The sequence below is a fragment of the Patagioenas fasciata genome, chromosome 2 (genome assembly GCF_037038585.1).
Source record: "Patagioenas fasciata isolate bPatFas1 chromosome 2, bPatFas1.hap1, whole genome shotgun sequence".
Classification (NCBI taxonomy): Eukaryota; Metazoa; Chordata; class Aves; order Columbiformes; family Columbidae; genus Patagioenas; species Patagioenas fasciata.
Window position 1 is genome coordinate 152,966,615 of NC_092521.1, and position 21,489 is coordinate 152,988,103.

A 21,489-nucleotide genomic window follows, 5' to 3' on the forward strand; every position below is an offset into this window, starting at 1 on the left:
AGGCAGGCTCTGGTGGCCAAGCACAGCTAAAGCCACAGCACCCAGAGTCAACCTTGTTGCAGAAGTCCAAGTTTTTAAAGAGGTTCTTTGAAGGGTTGTACAAAAGGGGGAACCTAAGTCCTTACGCAGTTGTGAATTGCTGTCTTGGATTTAGGCACCTAAGTGCTTTTTTGGACCTCATCCCAAACACTTCATTGAGTGAGTGTTGCATTAACAACAGCCCAGTCAGAGGATAAGCAGCAACAGAAATGCTCCAAGCTGCTCTTTTAATGCATCCTAGGATCTGAACAAATGATGACTGCAGAAACAGCTGTATTGGGTTATGGTGTCATTGCCCCAAGCCGTTTCCTTCATCACTTCTACAAGGAAACACCCCTCAGCAGAGCTTTCCTCACTGGCTTCACTGCAAAACCATCGGCCTAGTGCACTCCAGAAAACCAGCCATGCTAGTGCCACTGATGGTGCTGAAACAGATTTTCAGCTCCCGCCACCCCTGTTAGGGAGGAAGGTGGCTCCCAGCAGGTAGAAGAGGACAGCAGCTTACAGTAGTATTGTCATTTCTGTAGCGGTTGTTTGCTTCTTTCCTTAAATATGAGTGGCCACTTGTAAGGACCTGAGCTACACTCTGAGCTTCACAACTCACCCTTCAGCTTCCCTGCTGAGGTGTGCCAAGTATTTACATGGTTTCTGGTGCTGCTCATGACCACTATGGTCATGTTCAATAGAAGAAGAACAGAGGCTCTTCTAGAAATGATGGAAATTAAATGTAAGGCTGTATGTGCCACTCTTCACCTTGGGCAAGCACACTCTGACTTTGGAGGACACACAGTCGCAGGGCACAACAAGCAGAGCTGAATTACGAAGACTCATTTCTATTTAAACTTTCTACTTGGAGTGGATGCAGCTCGGCTCCTCTGATGTTGTCTGCCTGACTATAGGTTGCATGTACAGGGGAGGGCTTAACTCCTTTCAAACAGCAGTTCATTTGGAGGCTGGCTGGCTGCTTTTCTCCCAGACCCTTCCTGAGGACAGACAAGGCTCTCCAAAACAGCTTGAACAAAGGGTCGCCTTCTAGGTTCAGGTCTTTGTGAGGTGAAGGGAGGTCTTGGGAGGTGCCCTCCAGCCTGGGCAGGGATGTGGGACCTCCCAGGGTGGGGACCTGCCTGTGGGGATGACTGGGTTTGGGCACGGTGCGATGTGATTAAAGACTGTGTGTGTGGTACAAATGCCCCTGGTCTTTAACCAGCCTGTCTCTGAACAGGAGCCTGTGTGACACTTCTGTATCACAGCACTGCAATGTGCCCAAATATAAAGGGTGAAGCTTGAGCCAGTGAAAGAAAGGGTGTGATAAATTAGGGCTTCCAGGTGGCTGTTTCTAATCCAAAGCACAGAAAATATGGTGTAAATAGGTGTAATTTCCACTGATGAGTCTGAGAGCCCTCTAGCGCATCAGGGGGCTGCACACTTGTACAGAAGGTGGCCTCAGACCAAAATAACCTAGTAAAATGCACATGGATACCTTCTGATTAATCTGAATGAGGCTTTGCCTAATCAAAATCTTCTATTATTTTGGTGCTTGGTTCCATTTTCCCTCTAGTCCTAGACAAAAGGAGTTCAGCTTGGCAGGAAAAGCACTGTGGAATGAGAGCTTGGATTTCTCTATCTTCCAGGCAAGACTTCTTTGTAATTTCAGTATCAACTTCTACAAGATAATTAATAGATTTCAATGACTTTCAAACCCACATACAATCCCTACAGACCTGCAAATCTTTATGGTGCAGGCTGACTTTCTGGTGTTGGTGCTGCAATCTTTTGCACAGTTGCTATAACTTTAAAGGTTATCAAGCAAAACCATGTTTCTGTAATGCTGCTCAGATAAGTTCTTGGCAAAAGTAGTTTTCCAAAAAAGTGTCTCCTCTCCAGTCCCTCTAAAAGCAATTCCAGTGGAGAGCAGGTAAGAAATGGGGATGACAGCAGTCTCTGCAGAACTGCATACCCTGCTGTAAAGTAATATGAGAGCAAATTAGAGTTAAATGAAAGACTAAAACATACATGCATATGGCAAGTTTATTACTGTGGGGCTAATGACACATCCCCACTCGCTCCTCTAAACCTGTCCATCAGCAGATGTGAGGGGGAAGGAAAGCCGTTTGGCAAACATGAGTCTGTGCAACAGGGATGCTCTGCACAGCTATATTTTTATTTTTTTGGATTCCCACTTGAAGCAGAGGTGGGTCTGTACCACCCCCACAGATAACAGCACACTCCCTGTGTTATTTCATAGCTTTAAGCCAAGCATTTGGAAGAGATTTTTTTTTCTATGAAGAATGGATTTGAACCTTAATCCTTTGACCCCAAGGCCCATTTGAGACGTCCATGACATGTCACTGCTCTCTGATAACGATGCTCCACATGGCCTCTGCCGGCTCCCGTGGTGGTGAGCTGCTCCGGGGCGGGTGCACGTCCCTGGCCTCTCTCCAGAGCTCTGGGATCTGTGTAATCTCCAATGTCAAGATGTGTTTGGATACAGAAAGCCGTGACGCTCTGGTATATATCAGCTAGATAACAGGAGTGTCCCCCCGCCTGAGGAAACAGATGCCCGGTGCTGGGTGTTAAGCCACCAAGGGCCCATCCCTCTGTGGGCTTTCTGCTGTTCTTTAACCCTGGATGATGATCACATCTTAAAGGGGCTGTTCTTTGGCAGATAAACATAGCTTTTCTGGTTCAAAAATTACAAGCCATTCTCACTTTTTTTCTCTTTAACAGAGAAGGACTGTAATTTCAGCTTTCTGGGTGAGGCTTTTTGTGGGAATGCACTGGCATGAAGGGGTCTTGCAAACTCTTGTTGAACTTTTTGAGTAGTCCCGTTACAGACAAGCCTTTCTTCATGCTCTGCCCTTGCTCCTGTGCTCAACTTCTCTTACAAAAAAAATCAAACAACCTACTATAGATAGTTCTGTCCCCTCGACCTCTTAAAACCAGCTCATGTAGATCTACAGGAGGGAGACAGTATTTCAGAAAGGAGAGTTCTGCCCTTTGAAATATATGATTCAAAATCTAATGCTACCGCAGCTAAAAGCTGAACTTTCTAAGTTAAATTTAAATAGCTATTATTTAAGTCCTTATGGAGCTAATAGGAACTACGCCACAGAGCATTTATAAAAACAACCTTTTCCTTGTGTGCTGTGGTTTTGCATTAAAACGCATAATCTCAGCGATGTTCCCCCCTCCCCAGCACAAACCTGCACTCCCCAAGGAAGAGCTTTTCCCAGAAGCTTCGGCATGAGCCGTTCCCAAAGCCACACCGCTCAAACCACGGCAAGTGCTGTGGGAAGGATGGACTCTGGATTTTGAAGCTGTGTTTATCTCCTACGTCTCTATGATGCCAACAGCTGGCCCACAGCCTATAGTCACCATCCTGAAGCCCCGTCCCGCTGCATGTCCCTGCCTAGCTGTGCACAGGTTCCCCAGCACCTCCCGGCCTCGCTAAGCGGCACTGACTGGGGCTGGGGGCAGGGGGAACCTGCTCTGGGGCAGGTTTCCTTCATTTTGCCAATAACTACAGCCTGGCCAAAGCTTTGAAGAGTGTAACCCCTCCAGACTCTATTTATTGACATTTACTGCCATAACTATATGTTTTTTTCTGGTCAGTATATATTTTTGCTTGTTCCTTATGAATCTCAGGGTTTCAGTTGGATCTTACAGCAGTGATTTTTACACTGTAGCAGTATCAGTGAGATAAGAGTAAGAATAAGTAAGAATCCTCCTATCAATATTGTATTTGCCACCTTCCAGGTAATTGCATATACATATATGTTCAGGAAGGAGACATTCCCAAACTGCCTCTCCTGTTTCCACATTACTTCACATATCTTCATCACCCTGCCCCTTGTGCATCTCCTCCCCTAGGTGCCTGTCTATTTCAGACTCTATTCTTCCAGATAAAGAGCCACTCAGCACACGCTATGTGTTTGTGAGTTAAATTACCTACACTGTTAATATGTCTGCAGCTGCTTTGAAGTTGAAGTTGCTTTTTTTCGAAGTCAGTTTGCAATTAGTTTCATGAAAAAGACAAAGGACTTTTAGCTGATGCCTGTGGACACCCTGAGTTTGCTCTCACCCTTCGCTCTAACACCAACAGGTCAGTATCTGCTCTTGCCACACTAAACCTGGAGTCACAGCTGGACCGTGCTGAGGTGTAGCACGAAATTCGGTGAGAGGACAGGGTGCACCCTATTGTTTGACTAGACCTGTCCTGGATGTCGAGCATGACCCAACAGGTCGCTGAGTGTTGGCTGGTACCAGCTGACTGCTCACAAGTCAGGGTGAAGTGGGCATTTTCCCCGGAGATCAGTCACAACTCGTGGAAACACATGAGATCGAACCAGGGTCTGATTTTCTTTTGCCTTATTTGAAGTGTGTTTTCCATCAGCACTAGTCCACACAGCGATGTTAATAGGATCCACAAGTCTTGCTAGCCCATTCTTTTTGACTAGCGAAATCAAGCTAAAACCCTCCCTGTGCTTGGAAAAAGACCCCTTCCTGTCTGGACACATTTCAGCCATGACCTCACTTCCCAGTGTGTACACCACTTCTTTCCTTAATGACTGAAGCTCACATCACTAGCAGAAATTACTATGTGGCCATCACAGCTTGGCCTACATAGGTACTTCTGTGGAGATTGATGGACCTGTGATAAGATCTGTATTGTACCGTTCATGTACCCTTGTACATAATGCATCAAATCTATATTACTTTATTAAGTGAATGCAGGGATTAGCCTTCTCTAGAGTAGTAAGCAAGTAAATTTTAAACTAGGAAAAACAGGACATATCCAGAACCAATGTGCTTTGCTATTGCATCACTACTCCCCTTTCATCTTACCCTACCTTTAGGGATGACCCTCTCCATCCTCAATCCCGACACCTTGCTGGGTGGCCAGCTGGAGCTCCTAACCCTTCTCAAGGGCTTTTCAGCTGAATGACTGCACAAATATCTTGGTCAGGAAACTCTCCTGAAAAATGAGGCCTAACTGTTCTGCTCCTTCGCTGGGCGACAGGGGTAATTACTGTGATAACCTCCCATCTCTCCTGGGTGTTATGATGAGAAACTCATTAATATTTGCTGAGTACCCTGAGCCAAGTCCTTGAATGAAAAACTGTAAGGATTATTTTAACAATACTTAACACTTCAAAAAGTGCAAAGCAAACTTCAAAAGTTTTGGGAGCACTACCTAATTTTCCCAAATGTAAAACACCCACATTCTGAAGGGTAATTTGTGTGCCACACCTCAGTCTTTTCAGCAGCCTTCACAACGTTCAGGTGTATTCACACATACGATGTGCGTACACTTCCTCCATGTTGACTATTCTTTTATTGTTTAGTTTTTTTCCCCCATTTTTTCCCTCCCTCCACCACACATTCATGTGTCATATTTTAGGACTCTGAAGTACATCTAACAGAGGTGATAGCTGAGCCCTTACATTAAAGGAAAAAGTGGTCCATTAGTGCACTGAACTATTACTCCTCCCCAGCGGCCTGTGGCGCAACACCTTGCACAGACACTGACTGCTGTGGACTAAATCATCCTTGCAGAGTGCTCAGCACCTGACACCGTGAGCTATTTCCCTCTGTTCAATACAGACCCACACCCATCCCATCTGCTTCTTTGGGATGCTTAGGAAGGCATAAAGTAGTTCAAGACCCACACCCCCAAATACCAGGTCAAAATAGAACTAAAGAAGCACCAAAGAACTGTCAAATGAAAACAACTCCTCTCCACAGCAGTGCTTGATGTTTCCCTTGATGTAGCTATAAAATATCTGAAGTTCCTTTGTTTCAAACTAGAAAGAGGTGCCAATCCTATAAACAGGTGGTTACTGGCAGGATAGGTAATGTGTCATGTTTTCTTGCAAAACGGTAATAGCTGTTTTGTTTATGACTAGCATCTGTTCTAAGAAAGTTTAATATATGATGGCTGTAACGTGCCATATAGGACAGACAAGAGGAAAAAATAAGCATGGGTTTAATAGCACATCTGTGGCTAGTTAGTTATGGTAAACTTCAGGTATGTGGTGATTTCAGTGTATGTTCCTAAACACATTCCCGGCAACTGGATCTAAGACAGAAACTGTTAACAGTCTTTCAGGGGATAATTAATGCACCTAGTCACTTCAAATCACACCAAATTACAAAAAAATCTGCTTGATTTCAATGTGAAAATCATGAATGTAGGATCACCTCCAGAAATGAGGCTCCAAGCCTGCAACAAGCTTGGTAGGAATGGGAGGACAGCTCTGGCCCTGAGCAGCAACACTAATGATGGGACATAAAACATAAACAGGAGAGTCCCGATCAGGGACTTTTTAAGTTCAGGGAGAATTATAAAGGCATAAAGCAGCAATTACTTGCACCAGGCAGAGCAGGACTTCCCATTCACTCATCACACAGCAATGGCACGCAGCAGTGCTGTTGCTGAAGAGCTGGCTGGCGTGCAGCATGCCTGTGTGTTTTTCTTTTTCCCTTCCCTTTGCATTAATTCATCTGTATTTCCCCCATCTGGCCTGTCTCTCTCATGTTTGTGTGTTTCTGTTTTCCAGGATTTCTGTCCATAATGGCCACTCACTCAGACTTGCAGGCGCTGCTCTTCATCTCCCAAGGAGCCAAGCCCTGGCATTCCTTGACCGCCCCAGCACGTGGACCAGCTCCACCATGTCCCACAGGACACTGGTCTGAACCCGACCACTGTGACACAGGGGACAGCTTTACTGCTTGCTGGGTTTGTGCAGCCCCTCCATGCTCCTGTCCAGACACACACCTTTGCCGCACACAGCTACTGATGCCATTTGATTCGTGGTTTCTTTGCCCTTCTCCTTACCCCCTGCAAGCCATGCAAAGCAATAACAGCTCTCTCCTCAGTTGCCCCATCATATCACCCTGTTCCATCACACTGATTTTCACATACCTCAGGAGTCCTCAGTGGCAGGGCAGAGGCTTCAGCACTTTTTTCTCTTCCACAAACCCCATTTGTACACTTTTCTTGCAGCCATGTTTAGTACTTGCAGCCTTCTTGAGGCTGAAAATCCAAACTGAAGATTGTCAGACTGTGATCCCCTTCTCTGGAAAGAGCTGGGAAAGGAAGATCTCCCTAGGTGGCCACAGGACCATGGGCTTTGCAGAGGAGCAATGCTCCATCGATTGTATACATTCACTCTGACCATGAAAAAGCAGACTTGCTTTCCTGCCACCTTTTCTATTCTTCATCCTGGCCCTTCTGGTACTCATAGTCTGCACTGCAATAGCCACCTGAGACTACAACCTCATTGATCTGGGCATTGAGCTTAGGCAAAACCAAAAGCAACATCTGCCTAAAGAGTTTTCACTCTAACAGGCAGAGGGCAAGATGCAGCAGGAGCAGAAAGAGTCCCTGAAAGCTGTGTTGCCACTGAGAAGCATGGCACTCAGGCTTCCCAAACTGCAGAATAACGGCTTCGTGCATTACACCACCCACTGAGCAATCCCGCTTGGATGTGACTTGAGGCTGTCAGTAACCATCAGTCGTTAATTGTGAATCCGGCCCAGGAGATCCCTCAGATTGTCTCAAAAATCATGCAATTTGCTTTCTGGTGTCTGACCATGGAGCTAACTTCAGCACAGATTTTCAGGTTTTGTTCTGTAACAGGACAGCTAGAAGTAGAAGTGGCTGCTTTGTTTTTTTTCAGGAGGAAAGCTCTGTTTCTCAGGTCAAGACCCTTTGACTTGACGTGAGGAAAATCTTCAATGACTGCAGGACTCCAAATAAATCCGTAGAAGTGTCTTCTTCCAAGGGCTACACCTCCCTTCACAGCCCATGAAGTGCTCTCAGAAGAGGTGTAACAAAAAGAACCCCCAGAGGCAGAGAGGCAGCTCTGAGGTGTGCTGTCTTCTGTGCTTTAATCGTACCTTCTGCAGGCTGAGGCCTCCTGAAGACAAAAATGTGTACCTTCCCTTCACCTTGACATTGTCCAGTAAATGATCCAGATTTCCTTCACTGGAGTGGCAGCTCCAGCCTGTGCCTGCCTCTTCCCACCCCCTGAAGCCAGTGCCACAGCAGCTTTCCCAACGGAGAGCCGAGAGCTCTGGCAGCAAGGAGCTGCTCTGTATGGTGCACCATAACTACCCAACAGGGAGCAAAACATTTTTGGCTTGGGAAGGAGGGATGTAAACAGGACTGTCTCCTACAACCAAGGAGAGCAAACAGCTCAGAGCTGCAGACACGCAGATGAGAAAATAATCCTGGAATACAGTAGAGACATGTATTTTTAAAACCCACAACTCCCAATTTGCCTGTCAGAGTCAAGAGATTTAAGTAATAAACTGTAACTTGTGCCAGCATGGCTTCCTTGATGGAAACTCGTGCTACCATCACACCCACAAGAAACTGCTTTGTGACAAAACCTAAACTTTCTACTGACTGACTATGTCAGCTACAAGTTTTCCCAATCAGAAAAGTCACAGAGAACTCCACAGGCACCCTGTACGGACAGGACAACAGGTGCTGGCACGGGGTCCTACTGGAGGTCCCCCTGCTCCTGGTGGCATTGCCCTTGGTCAGGGCTTCATGTGTCAGTGGCTGCAGGCCCACAGCCTCGCTGCTGGAGCATGAAAGGAGAAGACGCCTGCAGAGAAGTGGGTCAATGACAGCTACTCCCAGCATCCTACAAAACTGGGGCACTGGGAAACCTGTAGTCAGTTCTGGCCTCTCCTATAGACTTCTCCCTTGACCTTGGACTCACCACATAACTTCACTGGCCTGGTTTTCCCGCTATTAACTAGAGCACATACTGAATAGGGCTTTAGTTTATGAACATGTGTAAAGCACTTTTTGATAGCCTAGGGTGAAAGTCATCAAAGACACGGTGAGCAGTTGATGGGCCCAAGCAATTGGTGAAGTGAATGATTCACAAATATACCCTTTTGAGAGTCTCATTAAACCAAAATAGATTTGCAAATTATTTACTTGTTTCTAACATCTGAATAAATGACAGGCAGGAGAGAGGTGGAGATGTTGGCAACAAGCAATGCTTTAAAAACACTTGCAGATGTGTCAGTGAAAACAATGGGGAGGATGAGCCCTTCGGATGTGCGGCCAGGTGGCAGCAGGCACAGCCAGCTTTGAGAGGGTCTCCTCCGGTCCCTCCCTGTCCCTGGTGAACCCCGTCTGCAGGCTGTCCTCATGCTGAGAAAGCTCATGCCTTTCTTCTCAACTGAGCCATGAGCTAAGGTCAGGCAAGGAGCAAAGAGACAGAAGGTGCCTGTTCAACTTGTCGGAGAAGACAACCTGCCCCCTGTAGGAGCGTGTTCCCGGGGCGGGCTCCTGGCCCAGGCCCCTCTGGCTTCTCTCTCCGACCCGGCCTCCCAGCTGGGCGCGCAGGGAGCAGCCCGGGACGGGCGGGCTCTGCCGCCTGGAGCCACTTCCAGGGCCTCACGCACGCTCCACCGCCACCGGCCGGCGAAGCGCAAGGAACCGCCCGTGGTCGGGGCGGGGGAGGCGGGACGGACCGAGGGGGCGGGCAGGGCGGGGCTGGCCTCTCCCCGTCCCGCCCTCCTCCCGCCCCGCGGCGGGCTCGGCGCCTCCCGGCTGCCGCGGCCGGTGAGCGCGGCGGCCCCAGCCGCCACCCCGGGTCTTGCGGAGGCTGCCTGGAGAGGTGAGTCCCGGCAGGTCGGGCAAGGGGATAGCGGGCAGCGGGAGGAGGGGGACAGAATGTGCTTGGGGATGTCGCGGGGCAGCGATGGGCGGCAGTGGGGGGACACATCCCTCAGGTTCCCAGCGCTGCTCCGGCCGCTTTGCACCTGCTCGTTCCTCTCTTCGCCCCCGTGTCTCTGCCCACACCCCGAGCCCAGCGCAGGGCCCGGCTCCCTGGGAAGCCCCGTGAAGCAGCGGTCCCGGGAAGCTGCCGGGGCCGCTCGCCGGGGCCGCTCACCGGGATGTAGCGCCGGTCGCTGCCGTCCCCTGCGCTGGGACCGGGCACCGGCTGCCACTCAGTGCCGGCCCCTTGGACACCGACCAGGCTGTGGCATCACGTCAACTGCCGCCCCTCTTGGTGTTTATTCTTATTCCGATATTTACACAGCAGTCAAAGAGATCTTTGGGGTTATTTCGGTTTTGGTGGCTGATTTGAACCGTGTACAGTTGCAAAAGAGATGAAAAAAACCTGTTATGTTAGAGGGAGATCTGTGCTGTTTAGTCATTTCATAATTGCCTGAGAATTACAAATTATGGCCTTAGTCTGCTGCTGGATCTGTGCCAAAGGACTCTTGCATCTATTAAGTGGGTTTTTTTGTCAAGAGTTGAACATAATGGCTTTTTTTGTGGCGTGGACCCTACATGCTAAGTTACTCCAGCCCATGTCTTTAAGTAAAAATAGGATGTACTATTATGAGTAGTCACTCTGATCCACACAGTCAAGACACTAAATCTTGGCTAGTGACAATGAGAATTGTGGCCTGCCAAAAAGTATTCAGCTACACTTTTTTGCCTGAGCTGAAGCATTTTGTCTGTGTTACTTTAAAAGTTCTGATTCTGCCCAGAAACGCTATTGCTGTTTGTGGGTAAGAGACACATGGAAAATAGCAACCTTCCAGCTTCAAACTAAAGAATGTCAGATTAACGACAGAGAAAGGCTCTGCAGTTCAGAGATACAGCCCCTGTGAAAGCCTCAATTTGTGCCAGTGCTTCATTTGCAATCACAGAGGCCAGATCTGCCCTACCCTGCTATGCTCTTGCAGTTCTACCACTCACCATGGAACCACTTGGAGGAAAAAAAAAGTGTGGTCCTGACAGATGTTCCCTTTGCCAAGGATGCTGAGGGCAGCGGGAGTGCGGAAGAGGCAGAGGCAGGTTGCTGCTGCGGGGTAGAGAGGCTGGTCAGGGCTGTCCCCCTCTCGGCAGGGTGCTCTCCTAAGCTGTGCCACCGGGGCATGGTATAATACCAACTAGAATACCAGTTCAGTCTGTTGTTTTCGAAGGCTGGGCCCACTTCTGCATCTTCCTATGGTGATGTTCAGGATTTCTCCATGGTGCAATATGTATTCACCAGGTCCTGGAAAAGGCAAATCTTTCAGAGTCGGCTGGGCTGTGTGTATCAAGTGGCATGTTACAGTAGTATATTGTTCTTTAGATGCATAACTTCACTGGCCTCTTATGACCTAAAAAGCACACAGAAAATAAACAAGGGCATATTGTTTGGTAGGAAGGATGCAGAAAATTCTTCTGCCTTATCCATTAGTTAGGGAAAGATTACTTTTAAGTGTTTCTTCTGATTGTCAGAGAAATGACATGGCACATGTGAGCTTGGTTTTTGCCAAGCAGGCTTTATTTGGAAGGTGATGCATTTCTGAACTTCTAAGTCACCTTGGAACTAGTTACGAGTGCATAGCAAAGTCCTACCCAAATCTTCTCTTCTAATTAATTTGGCTGGAGGCCATTCTAATTAACCTTGAGGGAGTTCTGGGGTGGGAGACCTTGGTCTGAAACAATTGTTCTCTTGTAATTTGCTGTTCACAATGTGTTGACCAAGCCACGAGCTGCATCTCTGAAATCCTCTGGGTCTCTTGCTGAAGCCATTACACTGTTTTATTTGTTTTTTAACAGATGTTGTTTTCCACTTCTTGAGTGGAAAGGGTTATCTCACTTTTTGTAACCTTGTTATTGTGCTTTGTTTCAAGCCCAGTGGGCTCAGGCTTGCTGGGGAAGCTTACTCACTAGTTCCAGCTATGAAGGAAGGGGTTGGTCAGCCTTTCAGCGGTCTTGATGTGATTGTTAAGGTCTCTATGTGAACTGATGGCATCTTTCTACATCTGCTGAGAGATAACCCTCAGTTCTTCTGGTCTGGGCAGTGCCTGCCGAGAACAAAGATCAGCAGCAGCCTCTTTGGCAGCCAAGCGTATTACAGTTAGGATATTAATAGAATTTCTCTGCCATAACTTGGACCATCTCACATGGTGGGACAAGGGAAAGGGTTTTGAAATCTGAGATAGCCAAAATAATAAAAAAAAGTTAAAGGCTGAGTTATGCTTTTTGAAAGTGCCAAGGGCACCCTGCATGTCATCAAGTGTATGACAAAGAGGTGAAAATTAACAGTTGTTTCTGAAGTTTTAGGATGGTCACTCTTCCCCCATCATGATGATGGCTGCTCACCTGGCTGGCCCAGGGCTCTCACCCGTGCTCAGGAGCTGGGCCATGTTTCAGCAGCCCGGGCTCACCTCCCCGGCGGGCAGCACCACAGGGCTTGCCCATAGGCTTCTCCAGCGTCGGTCTTTCTTTTTTTTTTTTTTAAGCACTAATGCACACAAATGCTACTTTGGCATTTATTTTCTGGTAGTGCAGGAGGTCAGAGGGAAATCCTGCTGGGACTACAAGGCAGGACGCACAGATGCAAGAAAGAAAGATCAAAGGCGTCTATAATACAGGAAGAAGCAGAGGGTCAATCCAGAAGAGAGGGCATTTAATTATACATACAAGGGTAATATAAAAGGGATAACAACACAGAAGGGGATAGTAATGTCTGAAAATGAGTAAACAAACAGATACGTGAGGCTATGCTGAGAATTTATTTACTCCAGCAGACATAATCTTTGTCTCTTTGAAAGAGGAGAAGACCCCACCAACCTTGGAGTGCCTCCGCTCCCAGCCACCTTTGTGAGCAGGACAAAGTGTTTGTTTACGGATCTCTCCTCCGTGAGTCCTGGCCTGATGGGCCGGCCGGTCCTGCTGTGATTAGGAGGATGCTAATGTGTGTAATCCTTTTGATCACAGAGCCCAGGCTCTATAAGTCATGTCACTGTCACCTCAAAGAAGTTCAGCTATGTGATGGATCCCTTATTAAAAATTAGTAGTTCGAAAGATTTAATACAATTATTATTGAGTTTTGTTTTTTGGTTTTTTTTGGGTTTTTTTTGTTTGTACAGAGGGAGGGCTTTTCTGTTAAATGATCATGATGGAATCCTAGCATGGGAGTAGCTTATTAGTGCTTTGCCCATAGATATTTTAGGTGTAATGGTTAGCCTTTAACATCTTGATTTTAAGATGTGAGCCACAAATGTGATTCCCTGCGCTTTGTTCCACCAGAGTAGATTGATCTGTACAGAAGTGTCATGAACACCATTGGAAACATTAATGCGAGTCCTAAGAAATATCCTCTTCTGCAGTTCCTATTTGGGAGGGAAGAGCTGGCTAATTGCACTTTGTTTAATAAATGTACTATTTTGTTCTTCTATTGTGACAAACAAAAGCTGTCATTTGAGGAAATACACCATATGCTGCCAATTGGTCTAAGAACTGGTTGTATCTGGAGCACGGAGTAGCAGTGAGTGCTCTTTAACAATTCCTCCTTCTCTGAAAAAAATCTGGACCAATTTCAGTGGAGTAATGTGCTGCTCTGTCATCGGTGGAAGCAAGCTGTTGACATTTTGAAAACCAGCTAATACGAGCAGCAGTATCTGTGCATACTTGGACGTTTCCACTCTCCCTGTATGCGTTTACTTCTATGTGGATGCTTAGGAGCCTCAGCGAATCAGTGCTCAGTTGGGGCTGGATTTGGCAAATTCAAAAATCAATCTTATTTCAAATACAAACTCCCACCCATGCATCGTCAGACATGTTTCAGCATTGTGTGAACACAGTACTAAAGTACCCACATTACTTAAAAAAAATAATCTAGCTCTCTACCATTTTTTCATGGCAAATCTGAGAAGGTAAACTTTAAAACATGACTTGAAACCTCCTAACAAATGGGGCTGGCAATCCCTGGAGAGCAGCCGTCACTCGTTACAGTCTCCCCCAGGAGATGCTCTGTGCTCTCTTTCATGCCACAGTGAGTTTGCTGATGCATCTGCACCAGTGAAATACAAGACAGGAATAACTACTTTCTTCGAGTTAAAGAAACTCTTTAACATGCTTCTCCTCCCCACTTCCCACTTTTATTGGAGACACGTAGTATCATCAATTTATTCTCTGGCGCAGTTCCTCAGTGATTTCAGTGACGACTTTTGGCTCAAAGAATGAAAAGAGGATGTGAGCTGTAATTTTTCACTGTCTGAATCTCTGTGTTAGAGAAAAAATGTGAATCCTCCTGCCCACAGGTAATGAGGGTTAAACACAAAAATTCACAATTTCTTTTTAATTTCTGTGAGATGAATGGGAGAGACATGCAGGTCTGGGAATATGTGCAGAGCCAACATAAAGTTGGCTTATCTTCCACCATGGCTTTGGCACATCTTCTTCCCATGTAGTCAGCAGAGATGACTATGCATTTAGCATTAGTGGCTTTGAAGCTCTTGGTGTTGGCTGCAATGGGAACTTTTTTGAAATTTTGTCTGGTGTGTGTCCATGATCTGATACAAGTCCTCTGGTCAGGACTCTGTTCTTGTGCCTCCACTCAGGTCGTCCACTGCCTCTTCTCTGTGTGGGATCCTTCCATGTGAGTGCATTTCTTGTGTCTCAGCCTTCCCATCCCTCCCATCTCTGGGGAGAGGCAATGTTTCTCTTCCTACTAAGTGGTGTTTGCTCCCTTGCCTGGCCTCCCTGTCCTTGGCACCCTGTCCCCTTCCTTGCGGAGCAGAGGATGTCAGGACAGCGGGGTGCGAGGTAGGTCACTGGTGGCATTTTGTGATAAAGTGTTTGTTTTACTTTGGACAGTAGTATCAGAGATGGGGGGAGGAAGCCATATTGTAATTCAGGCAGGGTGGCTATTTATAAGACTGGAAGTCTTGTACAAAAGGATTTTGATTTTGTGGGAGAGAAGATCAGACAGGTAAACAAAGTTGTGTGTATGATGTATTACCTCGGGGAGTTATACTTCCAACACTACTACTTTGTACAACCCCAGAGGACCTCTGCTCCCCAAAACCAGTGCACTGATCCTCCTCAGCTCTATGTGTGTCACCAGGGAGGTATATGGAGGTTCATGAGGGATTACAAAGACCAGGAGCCAGCCCCACAGGAGAGAATGGAGGCCAACAAACTATAACTGAGGAATCAAGGTGGGAAATACCCAACTTTTAAAGTCCGGAAACTCCAGGTGTGGGGCATGCCAACAAAACAATACGTTTTTGGGGGGTGGAAGGAGAGGAGGAATGTAAAAATGTTTAGTTTCCATCCCAAATCCCTTGTTTCTGAGTCAAGATCTGCTTCATCTGCACTGTTCCTGATAGATCGTCATTTAGCCTATTCTTGAAAACCTCTGTTGATGGAGATTCAAAGCCTCCCAGCATAACCAGTAACTATCATCATGGGTAGACAGTTCCTCCTAATATCTAACCTAAATCTCCCTTGCTGCATGCTAAGCCAGTCCCTTTGGTTTTCCACATCTGCAGGGAGCAGTTCAAGTTTATCACTGTATTTAGCAGCCTGACATATTTGAAACTTGTTATCATCTCTCATTCTTTCACCCTCATTCCTCCTCCGTTTTCTTTCAACTAAACAAGACCGTTTCTTCTACCCTTTTCTCAAGGGGTCACACTTCCTAAACTTTTAATTCTTGTGAGCAAGTGGTAGGGAGCAGCATCTCGCTTGAGGTAGGGCCCAAAATTGGATATAGGGAGTAAAGAGTCTGACATAATGCTCCTCTTAGTATGTCTCCAAGCCTATACACCTCTGTGTGCCAAGCCCTGTGCTTCTCTTAATGTCTTCTCTCTTTGTGGCTCTAGCCCCCAAGACTCTTTTCTCCATTTTGCACTTTTGCATTGCATCCTTGTTCTTCACCTGCCCGTATTGAATCTCAGTCGCTAATTTCAGACTGCGTCTCTGATTTATTAAGATTTTATTCTAATTTTAATGCCTGAAAATGCTTGCAGCACTCCCTACAGATTTGTAATTGTAATCTTTATTCTAATTTACAAGTCATTAATGGAAATACCGAGCAGAGCAAGACCTGAGGCACAGCCCTTATGTGTCTTTTCAGGTTGACATTGAATTTACTAACTATTCCTTGAGTACAGATTCAAAACATTTGTATACCCACTAGAGTAAATTATACCTAAATTATATTCATCTGGTTTGCATATAAGACTGTCACATGTATCCATCAAAAGCTTTCCTCATTCCAGTGTGCGATTTCTACTGTTTTTTCCTCCCTAGTCACTATGCTCCCAACTCAGTCAAAGAAGAAAATTAGACTGATTAGACTTAATTTGTTCTTGACAAGTCTGTGTTTTCTCTTTTCTCATGACTTTGTCATGTGGGAGTGGATGCAGTTGCAGCACAGGGTGAGAAGCAGGGAGCTGGAGTTGCCGCTGGTCCTACTGGATCACTTGCTCCCTCCTGCTCCATGATAAATCAACACCTGTTATAAGTATTTGCAAGTGGGTTGAATAATAATTTGTCTGAGTCGATATCAAAACCAGGCTGTTTGATCTATGATACCCTCAGATCTGTCTCCATCCCCCTTTTGTTTGAAGTTAGATACTACGTTTGCCCTTCATCCATCCTTTAAGAATTTCTAGGAGGTATTTACTCGTGACTAGTTCCCTACTCCTTCCTTACTCCCAGCCTATGCTTAACTAAGCTCTGCTGAGTTGAATACATCCTGCTTATAATAATACTAATCTCTTCTTTCTGTGTTCTAGACTATCATCTTTGAATTAAATATCTAGTATTTGTTCATAGTGAACGTTGTTGTTGAAGGCTCTTCAAACACATGGATTTTGTCTTTCCCAACGGAGCGTGTGTCTGCGAGCCAGGGGATGTGCTGGTGGTTGTTTCTGCAGCAGAGGGCCAGGGCACAGAACTTCGGGGCAGCTGCACATACAGCAGCCTGATGTTCACAGTCCCATCTGACTTTATTGTCCCAAAAAAGATGAAATTATTTAGGTAAAACTCTCATGTGTTTATTTTTGATAAATTGTCTCATGCACACATGCAAAACCAGAGTGAGAAAACAGGAGTGATTACAATGGCCAAAGACTTACATATTCTCCTGGGATGTTGTTCAGGGTTATATTTAGACTGAGCAAGTACTACCATCTAGTTTTAAAACTTCTACTACAAGAACCTGTTTTCCATTGCTGTAGTCTGTCAAGCTTTTATCACTTGATCTGAGACTTTCAGGTTGTCTCTCTCTCTCAGGCTAAATTTATTTTAATATCGTCAGCTAAACCAATTCAACCATTTCCAAGAAAAACTAGAAGGGAGGAGAGAAGGAATGTTGTTTTGCCCACATTAAAAAGGGGAAAGAAAAGAAATCCTCTAGCTGTTTGATTGAGACCGGCGGTGCCATCATATTCAGGAACAGGATTTGCGGTGACAAGGCTCGGAGGCGTCCGCACGCATTCTCTCCAGAGTTGTCTCTGTTTCTAGCCGCTCTGTTTTCTGAAGACTTTTCCCTCCCATCCATCAGCACCCCCCAGGCTCTGGTGCTGAGCAGCCCACTCGTGACCAGGCCCCACACAGGGACGGTGCTCATGCCTCCAACAGCTCTTCAAGCAGAGCGTGTGTGCATAGCCCCAGCATGGTGCCCCTGCCAGGGCTGCAGTGGTGGAGCTGGGTTGTCCCAATAATGACAGCTCCTGCTTTTGCCAGGTACAGGTGAGATGGTGTCTCTGTGAGCAGAGAACTGGCACAGAAGTGCTTCTGCCGGAAAAGTAGACAGGAGAGAAGCTGGTCATCAGGAGGGGAAGGAGGAAAGTTGGGGTGAAGGATGTGAATGGAGGACTGGTGGGGGGAAGCTGTGAAGGCTGCAGGAGGGCAGGGTGGTCTGACACGGCCGTGGGCTGTGCAGGGAGAGCTACCAGACTGCTGGGACTAGGAGATGGGAAGGTGGGGGAGGGATGCTGGGGGTGGTGGGAAGGAAAAGTGGGAAATGAAGGCACCAGTCTGCATGGTGGTGAGGAACTAACAGGAGTAGGAGAGAGGTGAGGGCTGCCTGGGCAAAAGTGTTGGTGCTGGATTAGTCAGGCATAGGTACAGAGGAGAGTGAGGTAGACAAATTACTGCAACTGATTTTTTGGCTTATCCCATGTCTTCATTGCATGGGCACCTGACTTGCTACACCTGGTTTGACATGCAGAGGCACTAGGTTCTTGCAGCACTTGCTTTCACGATTCCTGGTTCAGTTTTACGGCTATGTTCTTTAAAAAATAAGGTTGTAGACACTTCAGAATGGGTGCCTGGAGTGAAGAGGATTGTTTACACTTTAGTCTGTCTGCATAAATACTTCTGTCTGGCACACATCTGATATGAAATGGGAATAATGTCACCCAGACGTGAGTGAAGATAAACTAGTTTAATGTGTGACCCATCTGGATAATATGCTTTGTAATTCAGATGCCTGTTAGTAACCCTGTCTTCAGAGCAGTGTTTGGATAGCTGCTGTAGATAAAGCCTGGGAAGACTAGCATCACCTAGCCTGTGCGCAGCTGAAGCAGGAGGCTGCAGCCTTCAGTAGCCTGAAGTCATGCAATTACAGACTGTGGCAACTCGTGTGTCCATGTAAGGTGCCTTGATTTTGGCAATTCATTATGTTTATATGTTTCATTTTGCAACACGAATCATGTTCCTTCTTTGATGTTTTCTTTTCTGTGAAGTTGTACAGAATTGCTTACAAAAATGCTATAAGTAGTTGTGCAGAGGTGAGCAGGACAAATCATGCTCAAGAAGGGCTTCGAGGGTTCATATTCAAACGGTGAAAGGGTTGCCACCTTCCACTTTATTTCAGGTAGCAGAGGGTGGGAGAGTTGTAACACAGGGCAACCAGGGCCAAATTCTTGGTCACTTCTGGTCTCCCACCCAATACGTGGGTGCTGTGCCAGGATGCTCTCTGGAAGCGGGGTTAAGGGAAGGAGCAGACCAGTGGGCTGCTCTGGACGCCACGCAGAGAATTCAACGCATGCAGGCCATGCCAGAGCATGGAGGGCAGAACTGCCTCTGCCACTGCTGTGAGTGCTGGCATTTGTCATCGCTGTACTGGTCATTGTACAGGCGGTGGTGCCACCCCGCCAAAATAGTAAGGCTTGGGAACCCCTGCCACTGAAAAACCTGCAGGTGAAAGCAGGCCATCAACAGGAACCAGTGCATTTCCCCCACCAAGAATGGTCTCCAGAAGCAGCTCAGGGGAAACTCTAGCACCAGAGTTCTCCAGGGTGTTTTTCAGAAGTGCTTTGGGCTTTTCTCAGGAACAGCAATGAGATCCTTGCTTTTGGACAGAGCGCCCTGAGACAAGGTGCTCTGATGACATTTCCGTCTGGTGGTTCCATTGTGTCTCACTTGCCGAGGCTGCGGTTCCCCATTGTGTGCACATACAGGGAGGCTAATGCTGATTTCCACCAGTCAGCCTGTGCTTGTTTCTTTGCATCTGAGAGTGTTGCTGAGAAGTTTCCAGAGAAAAGCTTGGCCCCTGTTTCCAGCGTAATGCGGAGTTGTACCGGCTGACGGGGACAAGTCGGAAACGCTGGCAAGATAGCAGGCATCCTCAGGAAGCAAACCCTATCAGAAAGCACTGATGTCATTGGCAAACAAAACAAATGAGCGCTGGAAAAACAAACTGTTTTCCAGCGTTGTTGATCTTCCCTCGAATTAGAAGCTCTTTGCCTTTACTCTTTGGCCCAGTCTGACAGATTATTTACAAGATAGTACTGCAGCAATGTTTTTTTCTACTCCTGCCAATCCAATTTCTTTGATATTTTTTCTTTTTTTGGTTTAGATTTGTTTATCTAAGGGAGGGTGGGAAAAGCATCCCAGCCCAGCAGCCAGGTTTGGAAAGCTGGCCAGCATCTTTGTGGATGTTGGGTGCCAACACAGTTGATGTCCTGCAGGCTTTGCTGGGGCAGGGCCTCCGGCTCCCCTGCCCCCTGCCAGGTTCTGTGCAGGGGGACGGTACCTCCACGTGACTTCTGCATGGCCTTTCAAGGCATGTGTCCTGACAGTGTCCCAGCTAGCAGCTCCCCGCCACCACTTTTGCTGGCTCCTGGGAGCTTGTGCCATGGGCACAGAGCTTTTCTCCATGTGATGGGGCTCGGGAGAGCTCGTCGGGTTTGGTGCTGAGGGCACCAGGACAGGCAGAGGGGTGAAGGCTTTTCCAGCTTGTTTGTTCCCATTGCAGGGCTGTGGTGGGCACAGTGACAAAATCTGGCTCCTAACCAAGCTGTCCCGCCACCTGCAGCACCACGGGATTTTCCCTTCCACATGTGATACGTTTGCAGAGCCAGAGGAAATGGTCACACCAGTTCCTCATGGTGCATTTCCACCCTGCTGCTCCTCACCACCAGTGCCAAAAAGAGGATCAGAGTAAACCCCACGGGCTGGAGGTTTCCTGCCTACTCATCTTTGGCTTTCTGGTGGCACCATGGCTGCAGCAGGCGGCACAGAGAGGGTTAAGTTGTGCTCCAAGCCAGCCCGACAATAATAGCAGGAAAAGCACATTTCTTCCTTGCACCTGTGAGCGCTCCGATGGGCTTTCTGCTGTTTATGGTAGTCACATTGGATCTTTCTCTTGTTAGAAGCTGAACAGCTCTAGCAGCCAGCTGTTCCCCTTGCTCTACTTGTACCTGGCTTCTTGCACGGTTCGGGGCGGCGTGTGGATGGAAAATCAGCCTTTTAGGTCAGCATTCAAAAATAACCCACAAAGCCTTCCCTTCCTTCCAAGAGGGAAGGGTCCCGCTCCTCCCTGCTTTCTGTCTGTTTGTACTTACTGCTGGCTCGCTTAGAGCGCTTACTCGGAATTTGGAGTCCTATTCTAGCAAGGGATACTCCTAAAATATCTTCGGCACAGAGCTTGATTTCTCTGTTTTTAAAGGGTGTGTAGTGTTACATGTGTGAAAAGGGAAAAGATTAATTAAGCTCTAGAGAGAAACCAGTTTAAGTGCTCAGCAGGCTCTCAGACTGAAAAGCCACTTTTGCAGCGTTCCAGGTTACCAGTTGAATTATGTCTCTGCATAACAACCCGTGCCTGTTTTTCCACGCTGTGGGCTGTCCTCAGGCGAGTGCATGGCTGCCGTGGGCAGCACATGGCAGAGTGGCTGGAGAGTGCCTGTGTGCCCTGGAGCCGCACACCAGGCTGGCCCGGAGCGGCTGGACCGACTGGCTCCGTCATCTGCAGAGCATCCAGGAGACGGGGCGGGAGCAGAAAATGGATGGGGCGCTGGATAGACAAAAGGTGGCCATAATGTATGGAGTGCTGCACCGCAGAAACTGATTTATGTTCTAAGCCAACCCATCAACTCCTGCGTGTATGTAGCCTTAGACACTTACTAATAAATGTGCAGCAGCCATCCAGGAGTTGTTCCATCTGAAGTAAATTATTGTCAGCAGCAGTGAACAAAGTTCTCCATTTCTTCTTGCCCAAGGAGAGCATTAGAGGGCTGCGTAGAAAATGCACTTGCTTTTCATGATCTTTGCATAGGCAATCTCCTTTTGAGTGGCTGCCAGTGCTGCCAGTCCCTCAGGTAGACCTGCTACTACTGAGGATGCACACTACTCACCAGACATGTTCAATGAACTCTTCATGCAGGGAAAAT

The 21,489-nt window shown here is 47.2% G+C and overlaps 1 protein-coding gene across 6 annotated transcripts in view; it reads left to right on the forward strand.

Annotated features, from left to right (window-relative positions):
* Nucleotides 1-21,489, forward strand: part of JCAD (junctional cadherin 5 associated) — a 61,757-nt gene that overhangs the window by 22,573 nt on the left and 17,695 nt on the right. For 2 of the 6 annotated variants that reach the window (XM_065830145.2, XM_071805271.1), the window contains exon 1: nucleotides 9,568-9,686. The exons of 2 other annotated variants lie outside the window; for them this stretch is intronic. The gene's annotated coding sequence lies outside the window, so the exon portion shown is untranslated. Of the gene's footprint in view, nucleotides 1-6,599; nucleotides 6,779-9,566; nucleotides 9,687-21,489 lie in introns of those variants that run through there. 2 more of the 6 variants (XM_071805270.1, XM_065830142.2) reach the window with 2 other exon arrangements.